The 13,745-nt window shown below is 46.3% G+C and overlaps 1 protein-coding gene across 29 annotated transcripts in view; it reads left to right on the top strand.

The window, feature by feature from the left end:
• Positions 1 to 13,745, top strand: part of ATRNL1 (attractin like 1) — a 721,691-nt gene that overhangs the window by 189,789 nt on the left and 518,157 nt on the right. The window lies entirely within an intron of this gene.

The following is a 13,745-nucleotide window of genomic DNA, read 5'->3' as shown; positions in this document are numbered from 1 at the left end:
CGCTACCCAGAGATACTGGGGATGTATGCAGAGGGGGCGCCGGGGGGCAAACTGACCGCTACCCAGAGATACTGGGAATGTATGCAGAGGGGGCGCCGGGGGGGCAAACTGACCGCTACCCAGAGATACTGGGAATGTATGCAGAGGGGGCGCCGGGGGGCAAACTGACCGCTACCCAGAGATACTGGGGATGTATGCAGAGGGGGCGCCGGGGGGGGCCAAACTGACCGCTACCCAGAGATACTGGGAATGTATGCAGAGGGGGCGCCGGGGGGCAAACTGACCGCTACCCAGAGATACTGGGAATGTATGCAGAGGGGGCGCCGGGGGAGCAAACTGACCGCTACCCAGAGATACTGGGAATGTATGCAGAGGGGGCACCGGGGGGGCAAACTGACCGCTACCCAGAGATACTGGGGATGTATGCAGAGGGGGCACCGGGGGGGCAAACTGACCGCTACCCAGAGATACTGGGGATGTATGCAGAGGGGGCACCGGGGGGGCAAACTGACCGCTACCCAGAGATACTGAGGATGTATGCAGAGGGGGCGCCGGGGGGCAAACTGACCGCTACCCAGAGATACTGGAAATGTATGCAGAGGGGGCAACAGGGGGCAAACTGACCGCTACCCAGAGATACTGGGGATGTATGCAGAGAGGGCACCGGGGGGGCAAACTGACCGCTACCCAGAGATACTGGGGATGTATGCAGAGGGGACGCCGGGGGGCAAACTGACCGCTACCCGGAGATACTGGGGATGTATGCAGAGGGGGCGCCGGGGGGCAAACTGACCGCTACCCAGAGATACTGGTGCATATATGATTATACTGGGATTATACTGACCAGTGCCAGGAGATACTGGTGCACATATGATTATACTGGGATTATACTGACCAGTGCCAGGAGATACTGGTGCACATATGATTATACTGGGATTATACTGACCAGTGCCAGGAGATACTGGTGCATATATGATTATACTGGGATTATACTGACCAGTGCCAGGAGACACTGGTGCATGTATGATTATACTGGGATTATACTGACCAGTGCCAGGAGATACTGGTGCACATATGATTATACTGGGATTATACTGACCAGTGCCAGGAGATACTGGTGCATATATGATTATACTGGGATTATACTGACCAGTGCCAGGAGACACTGGTGCATGTATGATTATACTGGGATTATACTGACCAGTGCCAGGAGATACTGGTGCATATATGATTATACTGGGATTATACTGACCAGTGCCAGGAGCTACTGGTGCATATATGATTATACTGGGATTATACTGACCAGTGCCAGGAGATACTGGTGCATATATGATTATACTGGGATTATACTGACCAGTGCCAGGAGATACTGGTGCATATATGATTATACTGGGATTATACTGACCGCTACCCAGAGATACTGGTGCATATATGATTATACTGGGATTATACTGACCAGTGCCAGGAGATACTGGTGCATATATGATTATACTGGGATTATACTGACCAGTGCCAGGAGATACTGGTGCATATATGATTATACTGGGATTATACTGACCAGTGCCAGGAGACACTGGTGCATGTATGATTATACTGGGATTATACTGACCAGTGCCAGGAGATACTGGTGCATATATGATTATACTGGGATTATACTGACCAGTGCCAGGAGCTACTGGTGCATATATGATTATACTGGGATTATACTGACCAGTGCCAGGAGATACTGGTGCATATATGATTATACTGGGATTATACTGACCAGTGCCAGGAGATACTGGTGCATATATGATTATACTGGGATTATACTGACCGCTACCCAGAGATACTGGTGCATATATGATTATACTGGGATTATACTGACCAGTGCCAGGAGATACTGGTGCATATATGATTATACTGGGATTATACTGACCAGTGCCAGGAGATACTGGTGCATATATGATTATACTGGGATTATACTGACCAGTGCCAGGAGCTACTGGTGCATATATGATTATACTGGGATTATACTGACCAGTGCCAGGAGATACTGGTGCATATATGATTATACTGGGATTATACTGACCAGTGCCGAGAGATACTGGTGCATATATGATTATACTGGGATTATACTGACCAGTGCCAGGAGATACTGGTGCATATATGATTATACTGGGATTATACTGACCAGTGCCAGGAGATACTGGTGCATATATGATTATACTGGGATTATACTGACCGCTACCCAGAGATACTGGTGATCTATGATTATACTGGGATTATACTGACCAGTGCCAGGAGATACTGGTGCATATATGATTATACTGGGATTATACTGACCAGTGCCGAGAGATACTGGTGCATATATGATTATACTGGGATTATACTGACCAGTGCCAGGAGATACTGGTGCATATATGATTATACTGGGATTATACTGACCAGTGCCGAGAGATACTGGTGCATATATGATTATACTGGGATTATACTGACCAGTGCCAGGAGATACTGGTGCATATATGATTATACTGGGATTATACTGACCAGTGCCAGGAGATACTGGTGCATATATGATTATACTGGGACCATACTGACCAGTGCCGAGAGATACTGGTGCATATATGATTATACTGGGATTATACTGACCAGTGCCAGGAGATACTGGTGCATATATGATTATACTGGGATTATACTGACCAGTGCATATATGATTATACTTGGATTATACTGACCAGTGCCAGGAGATACTGGTGGATATATGATTTATACTGGGATTATACTGACCAGTGCCAGGATATACTGGTGGATATATGATTATACTGGGATTATACTGACCAGTGCCGAGAGATACTGGTGCATATATGATTATACTGGGATTATACTGACCAGTGCCAGGAGATACTGGTGCATATATGATTATACTGGGATTATACTGACCAGTGCCAGGAGATACTGGTGGATATATGATTATACTGGGATTATACTGACCAGTGCCGAGAGATACTGGTGCATATATGATTATACTGGGATTATACTGACCAGTGCCAGGAGATACTGGTGCATATATGATTATACTGGGATTATACTGACCAGTGCCAGGAGATACTGGTGGATATATGATTTATACTGGGATTATACTGACCAGTGCCAGGATATACTGGTGGATATATGATTATACTGGGATTATACTGACCAGTGCCGAGAGATACTGGTGCATATATGATTGTACTGGGATTATACTGACCAGTGCCAGGAGATAATAGTGCATATATGATTATACTGGGATTATACTGACCAGTGCCAGGAGATACTGGTGGATATATGACTATACTGGGATTATACTGACCAGTGCCAGGATATACTGGTGGATATATGATTATACTGGGATTATACTGACCAGTGCCAGGAGATACTGGTGCATATATGATTATACTGGGATTATACTGACCAGTGCCAGGAGATAATAGTGCATATATGATTATACTGGGATTATACTGACCAGTGCCAGGAGATACTGGTGCATATATGATTATACTGGGATTATACTGACCAGTGCCAGGAGATACTGGTGCATATATGATTATACTGGGATTATACTGACCAGTGCCAGGAGATACTGGTGCATATATGATTATACTGGGATTATACTGACCAGTGCCAGGAGATACTGGTGCATATATGATTATACTGGGATTATACTGACCAGTGCCAGGAGATACTGGTGCATATATGATTATACTGGGATTATACTGACCGCTACCCAGAGATACTGGTGCATATATGATTATACTGGGATTATACTGACCAGTGCCAGGAGATACTGGTGCATATATGATTATACTGGGACCATACTGACCAGTGCCAGGAGATACTGGTGCATATATGATTATACTGGGATTATACTGACCAGTGCCAGGAGATACTGGTGCATATATGATTATACTGGGATTATACTGACCAGTGCCAGGAGCTACTGGTGCATATATGATTATACTGGGATTATACTGACCAGTGCCGAGAGATACTGGTGCATATATGATTATACTGGGATTATACTGACCAGTGCCAGGAGATACTGGTGCATATATGATTATACTGGGATTATACTGACCAGTGCCAGGAGATACTGGTGCATATATGATTATACTGGGATTATACTGACCAGTGCCAGGAGATACTGGTGCATATATGATTATACTGGGATTATACTGACCAGTGCCAGGAGATACTGGTGCATATATGATTATACTGGGACCATACTGACCAGTGCCGAGAGATACTGGTGCATATATGACTATACTGGGATTATACTGACCAGTGCCGAGAGATACTGGTGCATATATGATTATACTGGGATTATACTGACCAGTGCCAGGAGATACTGGTGCATATATGATTATACTGGGACCATACTGACCAGTGCCAGGAGATACTGGTGGATATATGATTTATACTGGGATTATACTGACCAGTGCCAGGATATACTGGTGGATATATGATTATACTGGGATTATACTGACCAGTGCCAAGAGATACTGGTGCATATATGATTGTACTGGGATTATACTGACCAGTGCCAGGACATACTGGTGCATATATGATTATACTGGGATTATACTGACCAGTGCCAGGAGATACTGGTGCATATATGATTATACTAGGACCATCCTGACCAGTGCCAGGAGATACTGGTGGATATATGATTATACTGTGATTATACTGACCAGTGCCAGGATATACTGGTGGATATATGATTATACTGGGATTATACTGACCAGTGCCAGGAGATACTGGTGCATATATGATTATACTGGGATTATACTGACCAGTGCCAGGAGATAATAGTGCATATATGATTATACTGGGATTATACTGACCAGTGCCAGGAGATACTGGTGCATATATGATTATACTGGGATTATACTGACCAGTGCCAGGAGATACTGGTGCATATATGATTATACTGGGATTATACTGACCAGTGCCAGGAGATACTGGTGCATATATGATTATACTGGGATTATACTGACCAGTGCCAGGAGATACTGGTGCATATATGATTATACTGGTATTATACTGACCAGTGCCGAGAGATACTGGTGCATATAGGATTATACTGGGATTATACTGACCAGTGCCAGGAGATACTGGTGCATATATGATTATACTAGGACCATCCTGACCAGTGCCAGGAGATACTGGTGGATATATGATTATACTGTGATTATACTGACCAGTGCCAGGATATACTGGTGGATATATGATTATACTGGGATTATACTGACCAGTGCCAGGAGATACTGGTGCATATATGATTATACTGGGATTATACTGACCAGTGCCAGGAGATACTGGTGCATATATGATTATACTGGTATTATACTGACCAGTGCCGAGAGATACTGGTGCATATAGGATTATACTGGGATTATACTGACCAGTGCCAGGAGATACTGGTGCATATATGATTATACTAGGACCATCCTGACCAGTGCCAGGAGATACTGGTGGATATATGATTATACTGTGATTATACTGACCAGTGCCAGGATATACTGGTGGATATATGATTATACTGGGATTATACTGACCAGTGCCAGGAGATACTGGTGCATATATGATTATACTGGGATTATACTGACCAGTGCCAGGAGATAATAGTGCATATATGATTATACTGGGATTATACTGACCAGTGCCAGGAGATACTGGTGCATATATGATTATACTGGGATTATACTGACCAGTGCCAGGAGATACTGGTGCATATATGATTATACTGGGATTATACTGACCAGTGCCAGGAGATACTGGTGCATATATGATTATACTGGGATTATACTGACCAGTGCCAGGAGATACTGGTGCATATATGATTATACTGGGATTATACTGACCAGTGCCAGGAGATACTGGTGCATATATGATTATACTGGTATTATACTGACCAGTGCCGAGAGATACTGGTGCATATAGGATTATACTGGGATTATACTGACCAGTGCCAGGAGATACTGGTGCATATATGATTATACTAGGACCATCCTGACCAGTGCCAGTAGATACTGGTGGATATATGATTATACTGGGATTATACTGACCAGTGCCAGGAGATACTGGTGCATATATGATTATACTGGGATTATACTGACCAGTGCCAGGAGATACTGGTGCATATATGATTATACTGGGATTATACTGACCAGTGCCAGGAGATACTGGTGCATATATGATTATACTGGGACCATACTGACCAGTGCCAGGAGATACTGGTGCATATATGATTATACTGGGATTATACTGACCAGTGCCAGGAGATACTGGTGCATATATGATTATACTGGGATTATACTGACCAGTGCCAGGAGATACTGGTGCATATATGATTATACTGGGATTATACTGACCAGTGCCAGGAGATACTGGTGCATATATGATTATACTGGGATTATACTGACCAGTGCCAGGAGATACTGGTGCATATATGATTATACTGGGATTATACTGACCAGTGCCAGGAGATAATAGTGCATATATGATTATACTGGGATTATACTGACCAGTGCCAGGAGATACTGGTGCATATATGATTATACTGGGATTATACTGACCAGTGCCAGGAGATACTGGTGCATATATGATTATACTGGGATTATACTGACCAGTGCCAGGAGATACTGGTGCATATATGATTATACTGGGATTATACTGACCAGTGCCAGGAGATACTGGTGCATATATGATTATACTGGGATTATACTGACCAGTGCCAGGAGATACTGGTGCATATATGATTATCCTGGGATTATACTGACCAGTGCCAGGAGATACTGGTGGATATATGACTATACTGGGATTATACTGACCAGTGCCAGGAGATACTGGTGCATATATGATTATACTGGGACCATACTGACCAGTGCCAGGAGATACTGGTGCATATATGATTATACTGGGATTATACTGACCAGTGCCAGGAGATACTGGTACATATATGATTATCCTGTAGACTGTGAGCCCTCGCGGGCAGGGTCCTCTCTCCTCCTGTAGACTGTAAGCCCTCGCGGGCAGGGTCCTCTCTCCTCCTATAGAAGTCTGTTTTGTACTGTTAATGATTGTTGTACGTATACCCTCTTTCACTTGTAAAGTGCCATGGAATAAATGGTGCTATAATAATAAATAATAATAATACTAGGACCATACTGACCAGTGCGGGGAGATACTGGGAATAGAATTATACTGGGAACATGATGACATTTTGTCCAAACTCTCAGGAGCCAACTTTTCACCACCCAGCACAGCCAGGCCGCACGTTCCTCAACTTACTGTGAGCGTCCTTCATAGTCTAAACCTGCCCCTATGGTTGCAGTGTCTCTAGACATGTCTTCCATGGCTGCAGCGTCTCCGGACTTGTGTTCCGTGTTTGCAGTGTCTCCAGACTTGTTCCGTATTTCAGTGTCTCCAGATTTGTGTTCCATGTTTGCAGCATCTCCAGACTTGTGTTCCATGTTTGCAGTGTCTCCAGACTTGTTCCGTATTTCAGTGTCTCCAGATTTGTGTTCCATGGCTGCAGCATCTCCAGACTTGTGTTCCATGTTTGCAGTGTCTCCAGACTTGTTATCCATGTTTGCTGTGTTTCCGGACTTGTGTTCAGTGTTTACAGTGTCTCCAGACTTGTTCCGTATTTCAGTGTCTCCAGATTTGTGTTCCATGGCTGCAGCATCTCCAGACTTGTGTTCCATGTTTGCAGTGTCTCCAGACTTGTGTTCCGTGTTTGCAGTGTCCCCGGACTTGTCTCCATCGAGCACCTGTGGGACGTCATTAGTCAGTGATTACACAGGAGCCTGATGATTTGTGCATTCACCGGTAGAACCCTCCTCAAACGACCAGTAATGACCTCAGTGATGGCGGCCGAGGCTGGAGGTGCCGGGATTTTTGCACGAGGCGCAGACGCCAGACTGGAGAAACCCAGATGGTGGGAAATGTAAGGGTATGTGCGCACTAGGCGTTTTTTTCACGCTGTGTTTTTATGTGCGTTTTTGTGTTAAAAGACGCACCTGCGGCAAAAAAAGCATGCATTTTTACCGTGTTTTGGTGCGTTTTGGTGCTTTTGTTTTGCTGCGTTTTTGCTCACTGCGTTTTAATCAGTGAACAATGCCATTAAAGATTGTTGATAAAAAAAAGAAAAGGTCTGATGTAATTTCCTTCTTCAATATGTTCTTCATTGTATGCAGGAGAGCAGACAGCTGCAGAACTAGTGTATGCAGGAGAGCAGACAGCAGCTGCAGAACTACAAGGCTCAGCATCCTCCATCCAGGACTGTATGCAGGAGTTTTTTGCCCAAAAAAAAAAAAAAAATGACATGGGCTTCGCTATATTTTTGTATGCTAGCCAGGTACAGCAGGCAGGTACAGGCTGCCTCCAACCCCCAGCTGCCTATTTGTACCCGTCTGGCAATGAAAAAAAATAGGGCAGCCACCTCTTCTTCTTTTTTTTTTTTTTATTTCATGAATTTCAAGAAATAATTAAAAAAAAAAAAATTTCGTGGGCTTCGCCCAATTTTTAAGTCCAGCCAGGTACAACTAGGCAGCTGTGGATTGGACTCCGCAGTGCAGGGTGCCCAAGCTTTCTGGGCACCCCCACTGCAAATTGCAGTCCGCAGCCACCCAGAAAATGGCGCTTTCATAGAAGCGCAATCTTCTTGCGCTGTATCCAACTCTTCCAGCTGCCCTGATGTTGGGTGGCTCGCTGGGTAATAATGGGGTTAGGGCTAGGTGTATATTGTCAGCTGGCCCTAAGCCCGAAATTCATGATGTCACGCCAATATTAGACATGGCTGCCATGAATTTCTAGTAAAGATAAAAAAAACACAACACACAGAAAAATATTTTTATTATAAATAAAACACAACACAATTAGTGACTCCATCTTTATTGAAATAAAGAACCCCCCTCCGCAGTAATCCTGGGTCAAGGGTCCCGCGCCGTCCAATCCGGATCCAATATCATCTGATCAGTTTGCTTGAAGGCAGAGCGATCAGATGATGTGTCAGGTTAAAGGACGTGAATCACATGACACATCAGCTGATTGTATAAAAGCCGGTTATACAATCAGCTGATGCATCAGTAGAAGAAGAAAAAAATACTGAGTCACGTCCGTGCTGATTACCGGCAGCTCCTGGAGCGATCGGATGAGAGTCTGATCCTGTCCCATTGCTGCAGGAGCTGCCGGTAATCAGCTGATGAAGTCTCCTGACGGCAGGATCAACTGATAGGTTAAGCCGGCCGGGCGCTAAAAAGCCGACGTCACCGCGAGAATTACGATCAGCTGATGTGTCAGGTGACTGCATCAGGTGATCCATCGCCAGGTCCTGCAGGCATCGTACGTGCCTGAGAGCACACAGCCGAAGCGGCGGTACCGGGAGAGGAGCTGGGAGCGGGCATGGCACCGGGACCCTGCAGACAGGTGAGTATGACATTTTTTTTTTTCTACTGTTCACTGTTGTTTTCGCCGCTGCCTCCACCTCCCGCCCAGACATGACGCCGCACGGAGCTGACATGGCACGGGTGGGTTGTGGAAGCGGCGGTGGCGGTACCGGGAGGATTCACGCTTCTGTGTTTACCAACAGAAGGAATCCTCTTCCTGTACACGTCACTTTACTGCCCACCCCTTGCGTTTATAGCTGCGTTTTTAGTCATAGAAACGCAGCTATATGCGTTTTTCATTGCGTTTTTGAACATCTCATTGACCTCAATGGGTGGAAAACGCTGTGAAAAACGCAGAAATAATTGACATGCTGCATTTTTGTGGTCACCACAAAAACGCAGCTACAAAAAACCGCTGTGTGCAGACTGCAAAAATGAAAACCCATAGACATTGCTGGGGAAGCAAAGTCACTGCGTCTTCAGCGCAAAAACGCGGTAAAAAACACCGCTAAAACGCAGCAAAAACGCCTAGTGCGCACAAGGCCTAATTTCCATTTCTCCATCATTTGCAGAACAGTGATGCCTCGCTCCTGAGATTCCCCGCACTTCTCCTTCTAGGAGTTGTAATTTCAATGTTGAGGCGTATATAGAACCCCTATTATCTGTATATACCACACAGTGCTGTGCAGAGGTCTGAGGCAGGGGAATAATAAATGCTGCAGAGAAAGAAGCTTCAGATATAAGTGACCCGAGAGAATCAAAATGAGCAAATGCCCGGCAGTAAGTGACAGAACGACAGATACCGGAGGGGGCCTGCAAACACGATCAACGAGCGTAAAAGCCGTCCACCATGACAAGGCGCGCAACATACAAAGTGACCAATACAAAAGCAACGCTAATCCCCTCAGTATTCAGTGACCGCACGTCTCCTCCATCCTCAGTATTCAGTGACCGCACGTCTCCTCCGTCCTCAGTATTCAGTGACCGCTCGTCTCCTCCATCCTCAGTATTCAGTGACCGCCCGTCTCCTCCGTCCTCAGTATTCAGTGACCGCCCGTCTCCTCCGTCCTCAGTATTCAGTGACCGCCCGTCTCCTCCGTCCTCAGTATTCAGTGACCGCCCGTCTCCTCCGTCCTCAGTATTCAGTGACCGCTCGTCTCCTCCATCCTCAGTATTCAGTGACCGCCCGTCTCCTCCATCCTCAGTATTCAGTGACCGCCCGTCTCCTCCATCCTCAGTATTCAGTGACCGCCCGTCTCCTCCATCCTCCGTATTCAGTGACCGCCCGTCTCCTCCATCCTCCGTATTCAGTGACCGCCCGTCTCCTCCGTCCTCAGTATTCAGTGACCGCTCGTCTCCTCCGTCCTCAGTATTCAGTGACCGCCCGTCTCCTCCGTCCTGACCGCTCGTCTCCTCCGTCCTCAGTATTCAGTGACCGCCCGTCTCCTCCATCCTCAGTATTCAGTGACCGCCCGTCTCCTCCATCCTCAGTATTCAGTGACCGCCCGTCTCCTCCATCCTCCGTATTCAGTGACCGCCCGTCTCCTCCATCCTCCGTATTCAGTGACCGCCCGTCTCCTCCGTCCTCAGTATTCAGTGACCGCTCGTCTCCTCCGTCCTCAGTATTCAGTGACCGCCCGTCTCCTCCGTCCTGACCGCTCGTCTCCTCCGTCCTCAGTATTCAGTGACCGCTCATCTCCTCCGACCTCAGTATTCAGTGACCGCCCGTCTCTTCCGTCCTCAGTATTCAGTGACCGCCCATCTCCTCCGTCCTCAGTATTCAGTGACCGCCCGTCTCCTCCGTCCTCAGTATTCAGTGACCGCCCGTCTCCTCCGTCCTCAGTATTCAGTGACCGCCCATCTCCTCCGTCCTCAGTATTCAGTGACCGCCCGTCTCCTCCGTCCTCAGTATTCAGTGACCGCTCCTCTCCTCCGTCCTCAGTATTCAGTGACCGCCCCTCTCCTCCGTCCTCAGTATTCAGTGACCGCCCGTCTCCTCCGTCCTCAGTATTCAGTGACCGCCCGTCTCCTCCGTCCTCAGTATTTAGTGACCGCCCGTCTCCTCCGTCCTCAGTATTCAGTGACCGCTCGTCTCCTCCGTCCTCAGTATTCAGTGACCGCCCGTCTCCTCCGTCCTCAGTATTCAGTGACCGCCCGTCTCCTCCGTCCTCAGTATTCAGTGACCGCCCGTCTCCTCCGTCCTCAGTATTCAGTGACCGCCCGTCTCCTCCGTCCTCAGTATTCAGTGACCGCCCGTCTCCTCCGTCCTCAGTATTCAGTGACCGCCCGTCTCCTCCGTCCTCAGTATTCAGTGACCGCCCGTCTCCTCCGTCCTCAGTATTCAGTGACCGCCCGTCTCCTCCGTCCTCAGTATTCAGTGACCGCTCGTCTCCTCCGTCCTCAGTATTCAGTGACCGCCCGTCTCCTCCGTCCTCAGTATTCAGTGACCGCCCGTCTCCTCCGTCCTCAGTATTCAGTGACCACCAGAGCTGAATCCAATAGAGAATGTCTGGATGGAACTAAAGCTGAGAGGTCATAGAAGGAGCCGGGACCTGCAGGATGTGAGGAGTGTGCGGAAGAATGGGCCAAAATCCACCTGAGCAATGCAGGCGACTAGTGTCTCCATACAGGAGGCGTCTGGAGGCTTCATCACCAACAAAGAGGAATATACAAAGTAATAAATACATTTCTGTAGCGTGTTCAATACATTTACCCTGTGTCATTTCTCATTATTACACATAATTTATGATCATCTGTGGTGATATCTTTCCTTGTGTGGATTGGATGGGTTGTTACCGACATCTGGTGAGAAATTCATGTCACTAGCAGCTCTAGAAATATATTTACTTAGAAAATTGGTGACGTGTTCAATATTTATTTCACCCACTATATATATATATATACAGTCTCCGCTCTCTGTATACCTCTGCAGGGTATATATACAGTCTCCGCTCTCTGTATACCTCTGCAGTGTATATATACAGTCTCCCCTCTCTGTATACCTCTGCAGTGTATATATACAGTCTCCGCTCTCTGTATACCTCTGCAGAGTATATATACAGTCTCCGCTCTCTGTATACCTCTGCTGTGTCTATATACAGTCTCCGCTCTCTGTATACCTCTGCAGTGTATATATACAGTCTCCTCTCTGTATACCTCTGCAGTGTATATATACAGTCTCCCCTCTCTGTATACCTCTGCAGTGTATATATACAGTCTCCGCTCTCTGTATACCTCTGCAGTGTATATATACAGTCTCCTCTCTCTGTATACCTCTGCAGTGTATATATACAGTCTCCTCTCTCTGTATACCTCTGCAGTGTATATATACAGTCTCCGCTCTCTGTATACCTCTGCAGTGTATATATACAGTCTCCCCTCTCTGTATACCTCTGCAGTGTATATATACAGTCTCCGCTCTCTGTATACCTCTGCAGTGTATATATACAGTCTCCCCTCTCTGTATACCTCTGCAGTGTATATATACAGTCTCCGCTCTCTGTATACCTCTGCAGTGTATATATACAGTCTCCGCTCTCTGTATACCTCTGCAGTGTATATATACAGTCTCCGCTCTCTGTATACCTCTGCTGTGTCTATATACAGTCTCCGCTCTCTGTATACCTCTGCAGTGTATATATACAGTCTCCTCTCTGTATACCTCTGCAGTGTATATATACAGTCTCCTCTCTGTATACCTCTGCAGTGTATATATACAGTCTCCGCTCTCTGTATACCTCTGCAGTGTATATATACAGTCTCCTCTCTCTGTATACCTCTGCAATGTATATATACAGTCTCCTCTCTCTGTATACCTCTGCAGTGTATATATACAGTCTCCGCTCTCTGTATACCTCTGCAGTGTATATATACAGTCTCCCCTCTCTGTATACCTCTGCAGTGTATATATACAGTCTCCGCTCTCTGTATACCTCTGCAGTGTATATATACAGTCTCCCCTCTCTGTATACCTCTGCAGTGTATATATACAGTCTCCGCTCTCTGTATACCTCTGCAGTGTATATATACAGTCTCCGCTCTCTGTATACCTCTGCAGTGTATATATACAGTCTCCGCTCTCTGTATACCTCTGCAGTGTATATATACAGTCTCCTCTCTCTGTATACCTCTGCAGTGTATATATACAGTCTCCTCTCTCTGTATACCTCTGCTGTGTCTATATACAGTCTCCGCTCTCTGTATACCTCTGCTGTGTCTATATACAGTCTCCGCTCTCTGTATACCTCTGCAGTGTATATATACAGTCTCCGCTCTCTGTATACCTCTGCAGTGTATATATACAGTCTCTGCTCTCTGTATACCTCTGCAGTGTATATA

Source organism: Anomaloglossus baeobatrachus, chromosome 5 (genome assembly GCF_048569485.1).
Source record: "Anomaloglossus baeobatrachus isolate aAnoBae1 chromosome 5, aAnoBae1.hap1, whole genome shotgun sequence".
Lineage (NCBI taxonomy): Eukaryota > Metazoa > Chordata > Amphibia > Anura > Aromobatidae > Anomaloglossus > Anomaloglossus baeobatrachus.
Note: the sequence above shows the minus strand (reverse complement) of the source record. Positions and strands in the feature narration are given on the sequence as shown.